Raw genomic sequence first — 22,759 nt, 5'->3', positions numbered from 1 at the left:
TTCTTTTTTTCTGACACTAGGTTCTTGGTACTCCTCTTGCAGACACACACACAATTTCTTTATTCAGTGGAATAGCTTCAGTGTAACCTTGCAGTATCCTCACCCTTGTTCTTCATACCTTGTCCTTTATCTAAATTATTACTTAATTTTCTTTGATACTTAAAACAATTGATTCTTAAAGAAAATATATAAAAGTATAAGAAAAGATCTTGCTCAAAATTCAGTCATTCAGAGTTAGCATTTTGACATATTTTCCACACCCATATATTTAACACACATACATAGATATACACACACACTTTGTGTGTATAACTTTATACACTGATTTTTCTTAGCTTAAAATATCAGTTTTTCATGTCACTAAAACGTCTTTATGAATATAATTTAATGGCTACTTAATATTCCATCATGTGGCTGTATAATAATTTCCTTAATGATTCCCTAATTTTGTAAATTAGGTTGAATCTAATTTTTACTATAAATAATAGCACTTTGATGTGGGTACATCAATTATTGTCTACATTAAAAAAATTAATTCCTTAGGATAGATTTTCAGACAAATCTATCTTAAGGAATTAATGGATCAAAGTGTATGATGATTTCTGAAGCCATTGATATATATTGCCTAGTTGACTTCCATAAATAATAAACCTGTTTATGCAAATATTATTTATATTTGGAAATTTTAAGTCTTTATTTAATAAGTATCTGAAACCTCAACTTGGAATCCTATTTTTACAGTTCCTGGCATTTGGTGAATACAAGCTGGGAGTAGCATTCTGCCCATCTTTGACTGCATTTTTTTCTTCGAGCAAAACCAGAGATACGTATTAGAGAAGCTCAGTCATGAAATGCAAGATATAGGGTGATTTTTTTTTTCCCCTATTATTGTGAGAAGTCAGTCTCCAGTGATTTAATGGAGCTACATTCCATAGATGGTCAGCTGCAAAGTGAGCTGAATCTTACTACACTGTATACTATTAATGTGCCATGTGGATGAATACAGATACAGATATGTATACAGATATATATATACACACATATATATTATTTTTTAAACAGGTACAATATAACATTAATTATAATTCATTTTTCTCCAGTAAGTTCTGTTTTCTGATTAACCATTATGTTCTCCTGGATATCAACTGGTATATTTTCTATTGGTATCATTAAGTTTGGCAGTATTTATAAATGATTTCTAATTTTCTCTCGTTAAATAAATGATAAAATATTGGATTAATCATGGTAGATTAATCATTTTAGGTGTGTATATATATATATATTTAAAAGTCAAATGTAACATTTTAGGTAAACTTCACACTCTGCAAATTATTACTGCAGGTTTAAGCCATTACTTTATGTCCAATAGAAAATATCTGTTTGTCTTTTTTTTTTGAGCTTGTGTTAGTAATGTTAGCTATTTTATGATGTCATTAAGAACAATCAAAACTATAGTGCTACTATTTTGAATTTAGTCTCTTAGTATAGTAATAATAACAGTAAGAATAGTACGTTCATTTGTAAGAATAAAACAAATGTTTATTTTATGATAACTGTTTCTAAATGATTATTTAGACTTTGGAAAAAGAATATTAAATCACCTTTTTAGTGTTTTAATTACCTTGTGCTGTTGGTCTCTTTACTTACTCAGAAGTAATCTTTCCATGTTTACTTGTATTGTTTAATACAATTAGGGAATACTGGTTTCTGTCACAAATTTTGCTTTTAATGCTTATTTCTTGGTAGTTTCTTGTTACTGAGATGAAAAGTATTCCCATCACACTGTCTTGGGCATGTAAAAGAGGGAGTGTGCGGGAATGTGGTTGAGAAGGGGCATTGCTGCTCTTCTCCAAGTTGCTGGGTTCTCATTTTGTTTCTTCTACTTTTTGGCCCTAAATACATCTACATATACACCCTATGTACACTCTTACGGTTCCATTCTCTCCCTTTTATTTTTTTCTCTCACTCTTAATCTACCTTTCCTTTCTGTCTTCCTCTTTCACCTCTCACACATGTCTGTGCATGCACGTACACACATATAAGTGAATTTTCAAGTATTAAAAACAAAGATTGCAGGATCTAGATCTAATTTAATTACTTAAGTTTTGCTAACATTTCCTCCCTGTTTTTCATTATTTAAATTGTGGTCATCTGTAATATTATGTGTTTTTATGAGTACAGGCTGTTCTGTTCTTCACTGTTTTATGTCTCTCTATGAAGAATAAATGGTGGAACTAGAAAAACTTAGACCAGAGCTTCTCAGTGCAGATGAATCATCTGGGAGTCTTATTAAAAATTCATGTTCTGATTCAGTTGGCCTGGGTAGAGCCTGAGATTTTTCTAACAAGTGCCCAGGTGATGCCATTGCTACTGGTCTGAGGCCACACTTAGAAATGTGAGGTTTTAGATGGGTTCTCTGCTGAGAGTACCATTCATTTAGAACAGGAATATTTGAGTTTAAAAGTCAATTTCTTCACACATTAGCTATAAAAGTCTAATATCTCCAAGGATAGGGAGGTACTTTCTTTTAAATCATAATTTGCTGTGTTTCTACAGTTGTTCTGTAATTTAGGCAATTGTAAAGCAGGTGATTTAAAATATCCATGAGTCTTGGATCTTCTGTGATGTTTCATATACAGCTTCCCTAGTTTAGTTTGCTACCTAGTGTAGACTAATGAAGATATGTATCAAGGTTTATTTTTGATGATTAGATTTACGGTATATCATCTCCCACTGATATCTGAAATATTTTCTGCTGGGAGGTTTGTGAGTGAAGGTTAAGGGTGGGGAATTGGGATCAGGCATGGAGGCTCTAGTGTAGATGAGAATTAGGTTACTGTAGGGAAATGCTTTTATTCTTTTTCATCCCTATGGTTATCACTAGGAGAATCACGGACAACTGGATTGAAATGAATTACCTGTTAAAAGTGAGAAAACCACCCAGTACATATGCAAGAGTTTTTTTCCCATTACACTTTTGAATAAGATGTCTTTTAACTAAAGAGATCCACACAGCTTCCTGTACAAAAGCCAGCAGCTTCTAGCAATAAAGATGTTTCAGAACTGATGGGCTGATCTTATAAAGGAGATGATATGGCCAAGTTTTTCAGATTGGCCCATTATTTGCAGTCCAGTAGTCAAATGTGGCTACCATCGAAACACCTGCATCTTTGAAGCTGGTAATTGTCGAGTATCTTGGTTTACAACATTGTTGAGGAAAATGATCAAATTACATAATGCGGTTGGTTTCTGAGGTGGCAGAAGCCATGTACTCTATTATAAACTCCAAGGAAGAAAGATGGGAAGCCTTTCCCTTGCCAATAAGCACTGCACTTGAAATTAATTGTATTTTAATATATAACAAAAAAGATTTCATCCAGCATGGATTTTGCTTTTTCAGCCCTTTTCAAACATTATTTTAGAACTAGGTACAACATTTAAGTTATATTTTCAACCTTACGTGTCTGTGTACTTTCAGTGAATATAGATTGCCCTTTCTTTAGTCAGCCTACATTTGAAAAGCTTATGTTTTGCCATAATACAGTAGAATTATTTGTGGTAATGTTACAAGTCTCTAAACTGCATGAACATTATCCTGCTGTTTTATTGTTTTATAATGTAAAAGTAAATGCAAGCATTAAGAAATGTGCAGTGCTGTCAGGCTCCTTCAGAATTTAAGAAAATTGCCCCAACTATTGAAGAACTGAAAATAATCTTTCAGGTTGCAAAGAGCAGTTGTTATAATATTGCCTAGCATTTTGCTTTCTTTTTACTCTAACCGTGGTGGTGATTTGAGTCAATGCTGAAGAAACTCAGATTTTATTTGATTTCAGCAAACTGCTCTTGCCTTCTAAGAATTACCTATAAAATAGCATAGTTAAAAATAGGAAGAAAATACAGGACTCATTCTTAACTCTGCACAAGCCTAAACAGTAAAAGTGTTTCTTGTAATAGTAAAAATTTTGCAACCCTACTTCTTCATCCAATTTGTGAATTTGATATAATAGCCACAAATAGTATGTGTTAATCACAAAACTGTGAAATTATGTTGCAGTGCAAGCTCTTCATAAAAATGAAACAAACATACAAACAAAATCTTAAAGCCATACCGTACAGAAAAGTTCTTATGAAGCATTTTGGATTTTTAAAATGTAAGGATGGAGATATTCCTTATGGTTTTAGCCTTTTGTCCTATCTGTTTTAAAATATTTCCATTTAAATGCAGATTTTGATTTTCCATCTGGGAGTACGTAGAAGCCATTCTATTACACTACTAAAAGAATAATCCACTTTAACACAACATTTCTCCCTAAAGGGATGGTCTTTTCTAGTCGTAAGGTATTATTTTTCTCAGAATGATATTAACATTCATGATGTAGCGATTTTATCTTGATTTGAAAGATGTTTTGTTCTGGCAGTGAAAGGGATTAGAAGAATGTCCTTTGTATCCTGTTGCTAAAAAAATAGCCTTACCTTGCTCAAGATTAGGTATTAGTGATTTTCAAAGTGTTTTGGGGTGGGTGTATGATTTATATTTTTATAACATAAAATAAGTCTAGTGAAATGGAAATCGCCAGCTTCATTAATTGAATTCTTAAACGTTGGGTTGTACAAATATACATATTTTTAATAGATCAAGAAGCATGTTTGAAAATTTCTAAACCTGTTAGAACATTTTTTTGCTTTCATTTTCTTTATGCCTTGTGAAGAAGCCTTTGGGGTACATAAGAAAAGTGTTAGAGCAACTAGTTACAACATTCAGTGCCATAGATATGTTGGTTTTGCCTCACCTAAATTTATTAAACCTTTAAGATAAAGAGGGATTACATTAATTAAATGGAATGTCTCAGAAGAAGAAAGGCTCTGAAGGCCTCTCTGCTATTTGTTGGGTAAAGTCTTGGCGTGCAGAATGTAGCTATCCAAGGCTTAAAGCATGTTGGGACCCTGTGTGGGATGCCAGTGCCATGCCCCTAGGCACGCTGTCATTCAGCCGCAGATTAATTAACCAGAGGCTGCAGAACCTCATGCTTTCAGTCAGCCCATTCTTGAGGCAGAAAATACAAGGTTTTTAAAACCTTGAACATTCAAAAAAGTTTTTATTTCCTTAACAAAATCAGAGTGTATAGTGACAGTTTTTCTGGGAATAGTTTTATTATACATATATATATATATATGTGTATATATATATATATGTATATATACATATTTATAATTTTTGTCTCTTTGCACCAATGAGTGATTTAAATGGATTAAAACTTTTTTAATCCATGCAGAGGATGACGTGTATAGCCTCCAAAGAGAGGATTTTTCTAGTGTCACTGTGCATCTTTAAAACTTCCTAATTAATGACTTATTAAATCACAGTGAGTAGTGAGCTCTTAATTATGATTAAGACTTATGAAGTTTCAATAGAGTCAACCTAGAAAAAATACATTTATATATCTGAGTGATCACAAACGATACATTCACATTTTCATTAAGACCATTTTTTATCTTCAGCAAGGACATTTCCATTCATACATGCATAGAAAGTATTTTGAGGTGAATGAAGATTTTTACACTGTAGTGTTTTGTTTACACAACACAGTTTTAAAAATAACTTTTAAAATAACAGTTTTAAAAATAACATCTGTATATTCATCTGTAGAAATGAGTACATTAAATTTGAAATGAGCCTTTATTTCCCTTGTCCATTTAGCTTGTTTTATAATTATATTAGGCATTATTAATAGCTTATGGGTAAAATATTAATAACTAATTATTTTCTAAATATAGAGCAAGGTCTGTGTTGATAAGATGTTTCATTTGTACCTTAAAGTTAGGAAAGAATAAGGCATGTTTTCATTTTTATTTTTTAGCTGTGAAGAATACGACTCCCTCTCCCGCCCTGCAACCTTTTTTCCCTTACACTGTCAATTTTTTAGCGTTCTCACTGGAATTTATTTTGTTGTAGTAAATAAAAGACAAGTCATTATTAAACAGATTTTTCTGTTAATTCAATGTATGATTACCCTTTGCCATAGGTACTTTTAAGGGCTTTTATCCAAAATAAAATTCATTAAAAATGCAATTAGAAAAATCTATTGTTAATGACTGCTTGAGTGACTGGCTCATAATTGGCTCATTACAATAAAAAAGCCACTGTTTAAAAATCTTGACAATGAGATACAGTACAGAGTGAACACTTCATTGTAAGGCCCTATGTGATTACAAGATCCTGAAGGTGAAGCAGAGAAGCATGCATATCTGAGACTCCAGCAGAACTTTCTCTTTTACACCAGTACAGTGAGTTTAGGTCGTGACCTAGAATGGGCTGTCAAAGTAGGAGCCCCTCTTATTTACAGTGTCCCACACTGAAGAGTAAACTTAGGTAATATATTCCACTTAAATGCTAGCATTCAGACTCTTCTTTGTTTCCCTTCCCCAGAAATCTTTTCAGTTGACTTAGATTACCAAGTCGTAATCAGGAAATCTTTAGTTCTGTTGGGGCTAAACTAACAAAGACAATATTGTCATACAAGCCATCATTATTACCTGCCCTTTGTTAACGCAGGAAAGCTTGCAAATAGCTCTTTTTTAAGCTCCAGAATTTTTGTTGAAGCATTCCTAGAGATGTTTTTGTTCTAGTATTTTGGTGATTTAATATTTGCATTAGATTATTTTTAATTAATTAATTTTAATTGATTTAATTTTTAGGCCATAAATTGCAGGTAAGATAAAAATACAGACTTGGTGATGCGGGAAGGAAAGTAAACTGTACATGATAAGGTTTTTCCTTAACAAATTAGTTTTATTTCTCTTTTTGTGTCTTGGGCTTGACATACTGTGGTTTTAATACTGAACTTGCAATGTCAAACATCAGCTGTTCTTTGCGGAGTATCAAATTTTAAAATACTGACAAGTATAAATAAGAATGATCATTAAATCTCTGCTTAGAGTTCCACCTATAAGGCAAAAATCGTAAGTTCCAACAGTAGTTTAAAGGGCTTCTTTAATGAGCCCTATATTTCCAAAATGCTCTTCCTGTTGGAGGCTAGAAAAACAGTAAAAGCTTTAAAGACTGCCGACTCCTGCTTTTGTTTAGTCTACAACAGCAATATTAATGTTGCTTTTGTGTTCTGGTGAGTGACTTAGGTGTAATTTTTCATTATATGTATTAAAAGTTGAATTATTTTGAACTTTGAACTTTAGACCAGCCCATGTGTGAACCTTAGTGTATAAACAAGGCAGTAACTTCAGGATCAGAATCACTCAAGACCACTCATATTATTAAATGCAATCCAAGAATGTTGACGTTAGAATTTAATATAAATTAGGAAAAAACTCTCAGTGAGATACTCAATAGTTTTTAAAGAAATAAGACACATTTAATTGACTTCATTGTAGCTTAAGTAACTAAACTGCTCTGAGTATTTCATCATTGCTCTGTTTGTGCTACTTTGCATTTCTCTCATCACCTTATTTTGTAACCTTTGCATTTTTAGTTTTCTTTTTCTCAATAGAATTAAGAGGAGCCGCCTGCAGAGGAAACCACCGTTTAAAACATGGTGGAAACCACATTGCTTTCCGGTTGCATTTTTCTTTAAAGATCTACTTAAGGCAGTTTACCTCTACTCTTACAATCAAAAAGCGTACCATGAATTTCCCCCACTTAAGGCTGAGTGAGACAGCTTCAATCTACCTCACACTTATATGCAGTTGGGCATGTAAGCTGATGCCTTTGTGATTTATAAGTGTAATTTAGTAAACCATTTAGTAAATGCCATGGTGTGTCATACCAGTGCCAAAATATTTTATACATGTAGGAATTAGAGCAGCGGGAAAAACTATTGAGACTAAATCTTCAGTGTTTGTTTGGTTCATGTGGATATCTTGTAATATTTATAATCTGATGGCTATTCATGATCAAGTTTTGTGGCTTGGAGACAGGCCTAACATTTCTGACTTCTTCTTGCCTTTATGTATTTTACTGTTTACTTAAAGATTGCTTGTGTAGATGGTAGAGTTCTTTGTTCACTGGAACTTCAAGGAAGAGTCTATACTTGTATTACTATTTAAACAAAAATATTCTCTGCATATTGCTAGGTTTTTAGCCATTTTATAGGCAAATAATTACTAATTAAGATTATGATGTCTCTTATGATATATTCATTTATCTTCCCATGTCCAGAGCACGTTGATTTTGAATAGTAAAGGCGAGCTACATCTATTCATTTATCAAATGTATTCTGAGTGACTGCTGTGTTCTGGGTACTGGATACAAATATAAGTAAGAGAATGTCCCAGTTCTCTAAGAGCTCATAGTCTGTATTACTAATGACAGAACAATATTATATTGTGATGATAGAGTTGGGTTTTTTTTACAAGTATTTTGGGAATGTAGAAGTAGGAGAGAGAGATTAGCTTTACCTGGGGAAGGTGCAGGATGGCTGGTTTGGAAAATACAGATGAGTAATGATTCATCAAGAGAGAATGAAAAGTGACTTCCCAAACTGAGAGAACATTCTGTGTTCAGCAGAAGTTGTGACAAAGCATGGTACATACTTCTCAGAGTTTGGTGATTAGAGGATATGTGTAAGTAATTGCAGGAGTAGAAGTGAGAAGGTAATTTTGGAGCAGGTTATGAAGAGTCTTGTGTGCCTTGCTGAAGAGTTTGGAGACCCTATTTTGTAGGTGATGGAGAGTCATTGAAGGTTTGTAAGTTAAAAACCATAATGGATAGATTGTTTTTGTAGCAGTGTAGAGGAAGCATAGGGAGAAAAGAGATGGAGGCTAGGTCTTTCGAATATATTGAAATCAAGGTATCTCAAAATAGGAAGTAATGAAACTAAATAGGAAAAAATCAAGACTGGATAGATTGATGGTAGTGATTATTAGTGTATAATTAATAATCAAAGTCATGTGAGTAAATATCCTTACCCAGGGGATGAAGTGTTGCATAGTGGGAAAGAACTGGGCTCTGGTACCTGGTTTCTCAGTTACTGCTTACTAGCTATGTGACTTTGGGCAAGTCACTTAGCCTCTTTGTGCCTCAGTTTACTTTTCCATAAAATGGAAATAAATACTGCCTACCTTATAGAGTTGTGATGAGGACTGAATAAGTTAATGTTGTGTTAATTATTATTATTAATGTTATGCTATTATTTAGAATTGAGAGTCGGGGTTTTTTTTTTCCCATGAAGTGATTTGATAAGGAGGAAAAAATGGCTAATCAGTAGAAGGAACACATTTTATAAGACGAGAGAGATTGGGATGTGTTTATAAGTTAAGAAAAAGTAGTCAATAGAGAGGAAGTTATTGAAGACAAGTGACTGAATGAGATCCAGGAAGATACGGAGGTGATGGTGTGAAGAGCACAGGATTGTGGGTTAGCTCTGGACAGAAGAATATTGATATGTTTAGAAAGGAGAAATGGAATGATAAAGGACTATGTGTCCTTTGCTATTTTTTTTTCTGTGGTCTTGGAGGCAAGACCATTTACCTCAAGTGGGTGGAGATGATGGAAGTAATTAAGGGATTTGAGGAGAATTTTAAACATTTGGAATGATCCCTTTGGAGAAAAGAAAAGGGGACTGATTGCCAAACTGCCCAGAGTCCATGTGTGGTTAGAAATCAGAAATTTGAAAACGAGATAGTTTTTAAAATTTAACTTTCACTTAAGTTGAAAAGAATTAGGGATGTTTGGTAAGTAAGATCACTTTTAAGGAAACAGATTACTTATGTACTTATATCAAAGGTAAGTAGTAAATATAATTTATTATGGAATATATAACTAAAGCATTCCAGAAACCATAGCCGATAGCAATTGCTAAGTAAAATTTCTATGAGAATAATCTTCCATACTTCAGAAGGGAGAATACAGCATTAGTATGAACTTAAATGAATACAGCTGCTGAAAGATTCTGTTTTCTGGGCAACAAACAACAGATGATACAGTCACCTTATGATGGTCACTTAACTATGTCAGTGATGAAAGAATCACATACCAGAAAACAGTTCATAGATTCAAACAAATATAGTCCTCCCTTTCTAGTATTAATAATGATCCTAAATAATGATCATTAATAATGATCCTAAATAATGATCCTAATGAGCCTAAACTGCCTTCTTAAGTGAATTAAAAACAAAATGAGGGGCTTCCCTGGTGGCGCAGTGGTTGAGAGTCTGCCTACTGATGCAGGGGACACGGGTTCGTGCCCCGGTCCGGGAAGATCCCACATGCCGTGGAGCGGCTGGGCCCGTGAGCCATGGCCGCTGAGCCTGCGCGTCCAGAGCCTGTGCTCCGCAACGGGAGAGGCCACAACAGTGAGAGGCCCACGTACCGCAAAAAAAAAAAACAAAACAAAACAAAAGAGAGATATCTACAAATAAGTTAAATAAATGTCTGCATAACAGTCTAGTGTTGCAATTTTTCTATATTATGTATAAATTGCTTCAAGAGTTATTCCAAGTAGCTTTTTTATTTTTCAAATATTCCTTTTTAAATGTTTATCCTATATTTAATTTATAAAACAGTAGTCTCATTTTTAATAATTGAGAATAACCTTTAAAATATTGTCACTTAGTTTACATTAATTTATACTACAAAGGATGAATAAATATCCCAATGTCAACTACTTACTGTTCTTTAACTGCTGAGAAATGGACAGCTTATAGTTTGGATTCACCAATAGAAAACAAACAAACTGAATGGGCAATTATTTGTCAATAGGAGAACAGTGGTTGGAAATAGTAATGTAGAGATTCTGGTGGTATTTTGTTTCCTATCACTCTGGTGGCTATTTAATGCTTAATTTTTATTTTTCTTTTTTAACTTTAGAATGAGGAAAATTTTAAGCATGTATAAAAGTAGAGAGAATAGCATTATGAATCCCCATATAGCTGTCTCCCAAATTCAATAATTTCCCACTCATGGAATGCTTCATATAAAGTATACAGATTCATATGATGTCTTGGTGCCAGTATAATTAGCTGTATCTTAATTATAAATATAGAAAACTGCAGAGTAGCATTTAAAATTGTCAATTTGCATAAAAAAACTTTGAAGGAGTAAGTTTTTCCTCTGAATGAGCATTTTAAAGCCATTGTTTTTATTGTTTTCCAGTTAGGAAAATTAAAGCATCATAGTTCTAGATTATTTATCAAATGAGAGATTGAAGTCAAGAATATTTGCCTCGGCTTTCCGCACCAGATAAGGGTCCATACGTCTTTGTTCTGGATTCCCATCACAACTTAAAGGGAAACTTTAACAATGTCCGGAGCCCTTGATGTCCTGCAAATGGAGGAGGATGTCCTCAAATTCCTTGCAGCAGGAACCCACTTAGGTGGCACCAACCTTGACTTCCAAATGGAACAGTACATCTACAAAAGGAAAAGTGATGGCATCTACATCATAAATCTGAAGAGAACCTGGGAGAAGCTTCTGTTGGCAGCTCATGCCATTGTTGCCACTGAAAGCCCAGCTGATGTCAGTGTCATATCCTCCAGGAATACTGGCTAGCGAGCTGTGCTGAAGTTTGCTGCTGCAACTGGAGCCACTCCTACTGTTGGCCGCTTCACTCCTGGAACCTTCACGAACCAGATCCAGGCGGCCTTCTGGGAGCCAAGACTTCTGGTGGTTACTGATCCCAGGGCTGACCACCAGCCTCTCACAGAGGCCTCTTACGTTAACCTGCCTACCATTGCTCTATGTGACAGAGACTCTCCTCTGCGGTATGTGGACATTGCCATCCCATGTAACAACAAGGGAGCTCACTCAGTGGGTCTGATGTGGTGGATGCTTGCCTGGGAAGTTCTGCGCATGCGTGGCACCATCTCCCATGAACACCCATGGGAGGTCATGCCTGATCTCTACTTCTACAGAGATCCTGAAGAGATTGAAAAGGAAGAGCAGGCGGCAGCTGAGAAGGCTGTGGCCAAGGAGGAATTTCAAGGTGAATGGACTGCTCCAGCTCCTGAGTTCACTGCTACTCAGCCTGAGGTGGCGGACTGGTCTGAGGGTGTGCAGGTGCCCTGTGTGCCTATTCAGCAGTTCACCACTGAAGACTGGAGTGCTCAGCCTGCTACTGAAGACTGGTCTGCAGCTCCCACTGCTCAGGCCACTGAGTGGTCTTAAACTGTTCTTCCACAGACTTTAAAATGGAAATAGGTTGATGGAAAATGAACAGTTTCTAAAAAAAAAAAAAAGAATATTTGCTACCTAGGTGTAAGGATTGAACTGACCTTGAGAATATTCCATGCTAAACTTAAATTGGATGGGTTAAGGTCTGGCTTAAGAATGTCTTTGACCCATTGTGTAGTCCTTTTTACCTTGATTAGGAATTCTCTGAGAACTATTTTAAAATATAGCCACCCTTAAAAGAATATGAACAAAATTAAAATCAGAATGACTTCCTACTTTTTCTCTAGAAGATAAATGTAAAAACTTGAGTTTCGGAAGTTTCTTAAAGAAGGAACAAAAGTATGATCAGGGAGGCTTCCCTGGTGGCGCAGTGGTTGAGAGTCCACCTGCCGATGCAGGGGACACGGGTTCGTGCCCCGGTCGAAGATCCCACATGCCGCGGAGCGCCTAGGCCCGTGAGCCATGGCTGCTGAGCCTGCGCGTCCGGAGCCTGTGCTCTGCAGCGGGAGAGGCCACAACAGTGAGAGGCCCGCGTACCGCAAAAAAAAAAAAAGTATGATCAGAGTTTTATTTTAGGGTTAACTTTTCGGGAACATATTTACTCTGTTTATTAAAAAAACAAAGAAACAAACAACTAGACTGACTCTCCAGTACACAAATCAACTCAATGGTTCCTAAAATGTTTTCTCTGTGTATAACAGAGACCGAGCCTTTGTTTTTCACTAGGAAGTTGAAGAAAAGTTGTAATGTGCAACTAACTTTTCTATGTTTTTTATCTTTTATGTGAAACATTATTTCGAGGAAGAATTACACTTGTTAGAAATTGACCCATGTTAGCAGTTTAGACGACTAATTGAGTTTTTGACTAAGCTGAATACTCATGCTAACAGGAAGGCTGCTCTGGCATCCATGAGAGTCACTTTGCTGAAAAGTGAAAAAACAAGCTAAGAGGCCATGGTTTTCAACAGAAAGTGATATAACCATGAAAGGAAGCTTCTCATGTTTTTCCATATCTTAGGTTGTTATTATTATTGTCGTTGATTGTCATTATGAAATTAGGGGAAATATCTTTTGGGAAGAGGACGGGCAATGAGAGAGGGAAAAAAGGGAAGAAATACACGGACAGTCGTTTGAATGGAGAAACTCGTATAATGCGTAAATCAAACTAAGCCCCATTTTGTTTAACGTTAAAAATTATCATGAAAAGAGAGTACATGTTAAAATCTGCTGGCTTGCAGTTTATTCCTAGTAGAAACAAAATGCTGGACAATACCAGATTTGAGTAGGCATGGTGCCTTGTTCATATTTGGGTACCCCAGTTATTTGTTCAATGAATAAGTAAATGCCAGTGAACAAAGCAGTGGAAGTTTAGCCTTCATGTGAACAAGTATGTAGTAAAATAACCTACACTGCTTGTAGAATGATAGGTTGAGTTATTATTTAAATCACAACAAGGACCCCCAAATCAATATATGCTTGTTAATAAAAATAGCCCTAGCACTCTCATTCTCCTTGATCACTGGATTACATTGCCAGCAGATGCAGTTCTGAGAAAAGGTAGTGAATATCAAATTAAATTGACTTGGATCATATTGAGCTTCTTGTTAGTATGCTGAAAACATTTGCAAGGTGGAGAGTATAGCCATCAGTGATCTATTCATTGACTGTAGCAATATGATTTGACTCATAGAAGGTATAAGATTCAGGACTGAGAATAGGAAGCTTCTAATCAAGGGAGAGCCCATCACTGACTTCCTAACCATCAGCATTATATGGAGTGGTTATGATACTGATTATGTTGTGGCATACACTGATACATTCATTATCCTGGAAAATAGAGGACTTACTTAAAGGATAGGACCAAAAACTGTCCTCATATTCATGATAGGGGTGAACCTAGAAAAATATGACAACTTCCTTAAAATTGTTAACTTTACCTCTTATCTCATCAACTTCTTAACCTCTTTGCCCAGTGGAAAACAAGCCGCATTACAGTCTGTGACCTTGTTGACATTCAGAAGACTGAATGGTTGCTTTAGCGAGCTGGTTGTTATGGGTATGTTATTGCAGGAACCTTATTCCTGCTTCTTTCTATTGACACTGCTGCAGCTGTTGGCAAGGTACTTTCTGAGTTAAATGGGAAGCTCGCCATCATGACACCTCTGCACCTATGCCCACCAGGCACACCTGTCAAATACACAGTGGTCAGAACGTAATGGAACAAGCATCTGCTAGACCCACAAACTTGTGATTTTCCTTTGCTGCTGTGACTAGTTATTCTCTTTAATACTTAAACAAGTTCAGTTATTGATAAAATGATTTTGGCTATGACAAACATGCTATTCACATTAGGACCCTGGGGCCTCTATCCCTATAGCAGTAGCCGGCAGACCATCTCTCTTAACTCTTCCCTCGTTATCTTCCCTTTCCTCCTAAAACACACACTGGAATAATTACTATTTCACATCTAAGCCTTTTCCCAGATTTCCATGGACGTAGGTTCGGGGCCAGAGATATTCTTGTATTCTGTGTCATTAGTAAAATTTGATAGGTTGGAACAGAGGAGGTACACATATCAGCCTAAAATGCATTTGTAATCAAAAGGTAAGTTAAGTCTTATAATCATCAGAAAAATAACTTGTGGGGGGAAAGGAAGGGAAGGGAGGGAGGGAAGGAGAGATGGGGAGAGAAAGAAAGAGACGGAGGAAGGGAGGAGGGGAGAGAGGATTCTGCCTTGGTGTAAGTTCTATAAGTCCTGCACTTAGACTGTTTCATTTGGTTCTGGTTGTAGTATCTCAAGAGAAACTTTGTCAAGAGCAAAGGGAATTGGAAAGGAGTATGAGAAGGAAGAACAAGGTCATTCTATATTTAGTGTTCTAGAACTGGCAAGAGACAAATTTAGGAAAATAGAAAAGTATAGAGTGGCTTTCTCAGGGAAGAGCAAACTACTGGAACTTGCTACTCTGAGAGCTACAACATTGTGGGAATGGTTAAATAAGTTATTCCCATGGGACATCCCATTAAATATCCCAATGGGATAGTTCAGTGCTAAAGCCTATATATTAACACATAAAAATGCATATGATTTAACGAGATAGAAAATTACACGTATACTTTGACAACATCTATGTAAAAACAACTGTATGAATTGAGACTAAAAGGGAAGATCAAAAGATCAAATTGTATTGACTCCCACAGTAGGCAGGCCCATTCCTAGCAACAGCGAAGCCTGTACTTACCACTGGTGGCCATTTCTTAACTGTACTTCCTGGGAAGTGGGTAAATGTGGGATGAGGTGAGGTGAATGAGTAGAAAATTTCTAAATAACTAACCTTATGCTTTGATAACCATGTGACAACCTGTGCAAAATATCTGTGTCTTATGGTAGACAAGGAATAAGAGGATTCTCTAATTTTCTCCCAAGAGGTGATTTTATTTTTAAAAATGAGAGTTGGGAGAAAGGAGTGAATGCGGGATGGGGAAGAGAGACTCTAGTGCTCATATAAGCTCATGACTTTTCTGTTAAAAATGAGGGACCTGGGCTTCCCTGGTGGCGCAGTGGTTGAGAGTCCGCCTGCTAATGCAGGGGACATGGGTTCGTGCCCCGGTCCGGGAAGATCCCACACGCCACGGAGTGGCTGGGCCCGTGAGCCATGGCCGCTGAGCCTGCGCGTCTGGCGCCTGTGCTCCGCAATGGGAGAGGCCACAACAGTGAGAGGCCCGCGTACCGCAAAAAAAAAAAAAAAAAAAAAAAAAAAAATGAGGGACCTGAGACTGAAAGGGGATTTTTGTTGTTGTTCTTGTTTTGTATTTTAAACATTTTATCATTCTAGATCTATTTGGGACAAGCCTGTGAACTTACAAACATCCAAGAGCATGGTTAGGAAGACATTTGAGATAGTTATTAGGGGCAGGGGCTTTTAAACTTCTGAACTATCCAGAGAGAAAGTACTAACTATTAAACTATGACCTTGCGTGGTGCTGGACTTAAGAGTCTTGTATCTGCTCAACCTATAGCAAGTGAAGAGGATGGTTTGCAGAGTGATGAACTCATGTTGCATAGGCTTCCTTCTAGTATTGAAAAAAGAATACAACTCTGTGCAGTCAACAATAATAGGCCATTTTAACAGATGGCAATCTTTTGTTCTGTGGTCTTCCATTCGTGTGGTATTTGGTGTTTCTAAACTGTTATATGATTTTTACACTATTGGGTAATGTTAGTAGAATAATAATTGTTTTTTTAAATACCTCATACTTGGAGTAATGGCTTTGGAATGACAGTGGATAATATTAACTAAATAAGTTTGAAGATCAGTTTTGTGTCTTGGTTTTGTTACTTTTAACTATGATTTTGAGTTATCTTTTTCCCTCCATTGTATTGAGAGTTGATTAAATTTTTGATAGATTGGCAGGGTTAGTATTCTTTTTCTTTTCTCTCCTCCCCCTGAGCCCCACCCCCAAAATATAGAGATTGATTAAAAAAGAGGTTTTTTGAGGGTTTTTTGGTTTTGGTTTTGGTTTTACTGTCAGTAGTTAACCATATTATTGAGCTCTACTTTCTCAACTTCTGACTATGGATATGGTTACAAAAAATTTAGGAGTACCCTTCCCAGGACAAGAAAACTTGCTATGTGAAAAAGGAACACATTTTAGAGAATAGAGTTGATTCCAACTCTACTAGACAACTTTGTATCTTGGTGTCATTGATGGTTTCCAAAATGTGTAAATATTTGTAAATTCACTCCTGAACAACAGCAAAAATAACAACTGCTGTATAAGGAAGAACTCACTAATACCTCTTTCTTGATTCCATAATATTTTATTTTTAGATTTCATTAAATTTCATTCATTTATTTAACAAATATTCATTGAGTACTTACTGTGTGACAGGCCCTATGCTTACTGCTAGGAGTATAATGGTGAGCATCTGCTTAGAGTCTAGTAATTAATGTCTATGTTAATTACTAATTAATTACATAATTAGTTGTTAGTGTCTACAGATATTAATCAAATAAACCATCTAAAACATAAAATTGCAGCTACGACAAGTACTACAAAGGAGAAGTACATGAGGCCATGAGGAGGAATTTAAACTGGTCAAGGATTATGAAAGGCTTTCTTGAAGTGAGGTTTGAGTGTAAGAAATTTGTCCAATTGAACAGTATCTGATTAAGTGCTGGGAAGGAAGAGTGTTTCCATCCCACCGATGGCTGTGAGCAAAGGCCTCTAGCAGGCAGGAGAGCAGCCTGGTGCATAGTATGAGGCTGAGAGAAAGCTAGTGTGGCTGCAGTGCTGAGAGTGAAAGTTGAGAGTGATATGTGAAGAGGCTGAAGTAGGTAGATTTGGGTAGAATTTACTTAGGTGGTTTTATTTGTAAGTACTCATCAAGGTGTCCACTTTGATACACTTTTCTATATGTGCATTCTACCTCAATTAAAAAGTTTGCTTAAAATTTGTTTGGGTTCACTTCAGAGAATATTTTAGAAGGGTCCAAAGTTTTATACAAAAGAGCACCTTAGTAATTCTCTTATATCCACTCCTGGTTACCACTCTCCCTTCACTAAAGGCAGCCACTATCCTGGCTTCAATCACCATGGGTTATTTTTGTCTATTGTTAAACATAAAATAATTGGAATCATAATATTTATGAGTTTATATCTGGCTTCTGTTGATCCGTTTTATGTCTATGAGATACTTCTGTGTTTGCACAGAGCAGTAACTTGGTGCACTTTTATTGTAGCATAGTATCCCAATGTATAAATATACCATATTTTGTTTATTCATTCTACTATGGATGGTCATTTGGGCTCTTTCTAGTTTGGGGCTGTTACAGAATATTTTGTACATATCTTTTGGTGTACTTGTAGGCTCATTTCCATTAGAAATGTGTATAGGAGTCAGGTTGCTGGGTTATAGGGTATGCCTATGTTCAGCTTTAGTAGATATTACCATATAGTTTTCCAAAATGGTTGTTCCAATTTATACTCCCACCAGTAATATATGAGAGGTCCAGTTGTTCCGCGTCCTTGTCAGCAAATGGCATTGCCACTTTAAAAAAAAAAAAAAAAGTTAGTCATTCTGGTGGTATATAATGTTATGCATTATGATTTTAATTTGCATTTCTCTGCTGAGATTGAAAAGTTTTTATATGTCTTTTGTCCATTTCGATTTTTTTAAAATTTATTTTCTTTTTGGCTACATTGGGCCTTCGTTGCTGCGCGTGGGCTTTCTCTAGTTGTGAGCGGGGGCCACTCTTCATTGTGGTGCACGGGCTTCTCATTGCAGTGGCTTCTCTTGTTGCAGAGCACGGGCTCTAGGCGCACGGGCTTCAGTAGTTGTGGCTTATGGGCTCTAGAGCCCAGGCTCAGTAGTTGTGGCTTAGTTACTCCATAGCATGTGGGATCTTCCCAGACCAGGGCTCAAACCCATGTCCCCTGCATTGGCAGGTGGATTCTTTTTTTTTTTTTTTTTTAACATCTTTATTGGAGTATAATTGCTTTACAATGGTATGTTAGTTTCAGCTTCACAACAAAATGAATCAGTTATATATATACATATATTCCCATATCTCTTCCCGCTTGCGTCTCCCTCCCTCCCACCCTCCCTATCCCACCCCTCCAGGCGGTCACAAAGCACCGAGCTGATCTCCCTGTGCTATGCGGCTGCTTCCCACTAGCTATCTACCTTACATTTGGTAGTGTATATATGTCCATGCCTCTTTATCGCTTTGTCACCGTTTACCCTTCCTCCTCCCCATAGCCTCAAGTCTATTCTCTAGTAAGTCTGTGTCTTTATTCCTGTTTCACCCCTAGGTTTTTCATGACATTTTTTTTTTTTAAATTCCATATATATGTGTTAGCATACGGTATTTCTCTCTCTCTTTCTGACTTACTTCACTCTGTATGACAGACTCTAGGTCTATCCACCTCATTACAAATAGCTCAATTTCGTCTCTTTTTATGGCTGAGTAATATTCCATTGTATATATGTGCCACATCTTCTGGCAGGTGGATTCTTAACCACTGCTCCACCAGGGAAGGCACCATTTCGATATTCTTTTTTGGTAGTGCCCTGTCAAATCTATTGACAGTTTTTCTGTTTGATCCTCTCTTTCTCTCATATTGACTTAGGAGTTCTTTATATTTCTGATATTGTTAAGTCCTTTGTTAGATAAATGAGTTGCAAATATTTTTTATTCTGTGGTAGAAAAATATCTTCTACTCTGCTTAAAAATTTTAAATTATCAATTTTTTCCTTTATTATTAGATAAGGCATCTCTATACCTTGGTTTTGGAATCTTTACCTATCCAAAAGTCAGAAAAGTATTCTTCTATACAGTCTTTTAGAAGCTATTATTCACTTACACATTTAGATGTGCACTTGAAATTGATTTGAGTATAGTGTGAACTAGGGGTAAAGATTCATTTTTTTTTGTCCCAAATGGATATCCATTTGTCCCAGTATTATATATTGAAAAGACCTCACTATACCACATTGTCATCTTTGACGTAAATTAAGTGATCTTATACATGTGGATCTGTTTCTGAATTCCCTATTTTCTTCTGTTGGTTCATTTGTTCCTTCTTGTGCCATTAGAACACTTTTTAAATTACTGCAGCTTTATAATAAGTTTACTATCTGGTAGTGTAATTTCTCCAACTTTTTTCTTTTTTAAGAGTGCTGTGCTTTTTTCCCAGCTATTTTAGATCAGGTTGCCAGTTTCTACAAAAATAATCCACTGGCATTTTGATTGGGATTATACTGAATCTATAAATTAATTAGAAGAGATCTGGCATCATTACAATATTGAATCTTTAATCCATGAATGTAGTATATCCCTCCATTTATTTGAGTCTTCTTTAATTCCTCTTAATGTTTTGAAGTTTTTTGTGTAGAAGTCATTCACATATTTTTTTAGATTTATGTCTGAGTGTTTTTGATGCTTATGCCAATGTGTATTAGTTTGTTAGGGCAGCCATAACAAAGTACCGCAGAGTGAGTGGCTTAAACAATAGAAATTTATTTCCTCACAGTTTAGAGGCTAGAAGTCCAAGATCAAGGTGTCAGTAGGATTGGTGTCATTCTGAGGCCTCTTTCATTGGCTTACAGATGACCTTCTCCCTATGTCTTCATATGGTCTTCCTGTGTCTGTGAGTATATCTGTGACCTAATATAAGGTATAGAAGACCTACTCTTCTTATAAAGACATAGTCATAGTGGAGTAGGGCCCACGCATATGACCTCATTTTACTGTATTTACTTCTTTCAAGGACTCATCTCCAAATACAGTCACATTCTGAGGTACTGGAGGTTTAAGACTTCAACATTCGAATTTTGTGGAGACATAGTTCAGCCCATAATACAGTGATATCAAATTATTTGTTGCTGACATATAGACATACAATTTTAATTTTGCATATTGACCTTGTATTATATAGTGATCTTGCTAAACTCACTTATTAATCTAATAGTGTTTCTGTTAACTGTTTTGGATTTTTGTGCATAATTACATCACCTGTGAATAATGGCAGTTTTATTCCTGATCTCAGAATGAAAGCCTTTAGTTATTTCACTGTTAAGAAGATACCTGCCATGGGCTTTTTGTAGACACTTATCAGATTACGGTAGCTTTCTTTCTGTTGCTCATGTTTCTTGTTTGTTTGTTTTTTAATCATGAACTGACTTTGAAGCTCTTAGACTGTATGAATGTTAATTGTTGCTGTAATGGAGACAAGTTGGTAGAATTTATTGATGGATAATTTTGATATGGAGAATGGTGGAAAAGAAGTTTCTTGTTTGAAGTATGAAGTTTTGTTGAAAAAGTTAAGAATTCAGCAAAAGTTAAGAATTCAGCCATCTAATATTTCTAAAGATACAGGTATTTATAATCATCAACAGTTGAGTATTTTAACATGATTTTTATTTTTTAGTTCTTGCCAACTAATGTTGTTATCCAGTTTATTTTCAGTTAATAATGGAAATAACTGCTCTGGTTTCTTTGCTTTGGTATTTTGGAGTTTGGTGCTCCAAAATAGTGAGTATGTGCAAAAGTTAAACTGTGCATTGCACAAATAGCTATCATTTTAGAGAAATCTGAAAATCATTAAAAAGTATGTCATTCAGAAATAGATGGATGACAAGTAGTAGTAATGATGGTAATAGTAATAATAATAATTGTTAGTAATAATAACTAAAGGCAGTAATAGTAATAATAACTAAAGGTAATATTTTTTGAGCAAATAAAAATTGCCTACTTTTGAGCAGGCACTGTTCTAAGTGATTTACATGTATTAATATACTCCTTACATTAACTCTATACTACTGTTGTATCTTTCCTTTTTACAGATAAGGAGACTGAGTCACAGAAAGATAAGTAACTTTTGCCAGGCCGCACAGCTAATAAATGATTGAATCATAATTTGAACCTAGGCAGTTGGCTCCAGAGCTTTCTCTAGAAGGCTATATTAGGCTGGGATAGAAATCTTCAATTTTAAAATAGAATCTTAAAATAGGTAGTAGTACATTTTAATCTCAGATTCAGAAAATACAGCAGGAGCAATAAAAATGTTATTAAAATACCCTCATCTGAAATACAAGAGTTCTCCACATTATGACTTCATTATTTGTCCCTGTGCATTTACTAGGTACATGGTTCCTCTCCCTTCTGTTATTCTTAAGCCGTTTGTCTAACTCTCTGCCCAATTACTCCCCTTCTTACCTCAAGCTACTTCACATGTTTTATTTGTGACTACGGATGAGAGAACGTTGGTAGATCAGCATGAATCTACTACTTTTGAATAAAGAACTTAAAAGTTAGTGACCTTCCTAAGGTAGAAGATAGAACCATGTTAAAGATGACACTAAAAATCAGATAAAAGTAGTTCACACATTTGGAACTATGTTTGTCAAGTTCTGTCTAGTGTCTAGTAAACCAAAATAGTGGACTTCATTATTCGTTTTTTTCTATACCTTTGCCCTGATGTTTCAGTGTAGTGGTTACAAGTCCAGACTCTGGAGCCAACCTGCCCTAGTAGTTGTATGTTCTTGAATAAGTTACTTAATCCCTCTGTGCTTCAGTTTTCTTATTAGTAAAATCAAAAGTAAAGGAACATACCTTATGAAGTTATAATGAAGATGGAATAAGATAATACATGTGAAACCTTTAGCAAAGAGCATGCACTTATTTAACACCTCAGTGATTGTTAGCAATACTCTCAGACTTGAAAATCTCAGTCAGTGAAGGCCATGGGAAATAATCCTTAGTGAGAAAATGTTTCTGAATCTTAGGAAATCTTATTCCTATAGATTACTATTACTGATAAGGAGGAAATTTGTGGATTACCTTCTAGCACCCACATGATAAACAATTTTCATTTGTTAGTTGGCAAATATTCTTATTTCTGAGTGAAAAACTTGAGTAACGTAATAGGTGAATTTAATTGTCTTCCTTCATTGGCCGCATGTTTGATGTTTGACCATGGAAGTTCAGATGATTAATTGAAAATGCCACTGAGAAAGTGATTATAGGAAGAACTTGAAAGAACTTGGTTTAGGACATTAATTTCAGTAACAGTCTACTTTGTAGAAAAATTTTATCTACAAATCCAGTCATTTCACTTTTGACCAAGCAAGGTAGTC

At 35.7% G+C, this 22,759-nt stretch overlaps 1 protein-coding gene and 1 pseudogene across 5 annotated transcripts in view; both read left to right on the top strand.

Annotated features, from left to right (window-relative positions):
* The window catches only part of DPH6 (diphthamine biosynthesis 6), a gene marked incomplete at its 5' end in the record, with an annotated part of 217,059 nt that overhangs the window by 38,487 nt on the left and 155,813 nt on the right, over positions 1–22,759 (top strand). The window lies entirely within an intron of this gene.
* On the top strand, positions 10,553–12,115 carry LOC309960388 (small ribosomal subunit protein uS2B-like; annotated as a pseudogene). Its single transcript has one exon. The product of its transcript is annotated as a small ribosomal subunit protein uS2B-like (transcript).

Source organism: Leucopleurus acutus (assembly GCF_964270905.1).
Source record: "Leucopleurus acutus genome assembly, chromosome: 1".
NCBI lineage: Eukaryota > Metazoa > Chordata > Mammalia > Artiodactyla > Delphinidae > Leucopleurus > Leucopleurus acutus.
Note: the sequence above shows the minus strand (reverse complement) of the source record. Positions and strands in the feature narration are given on the sequence as shown.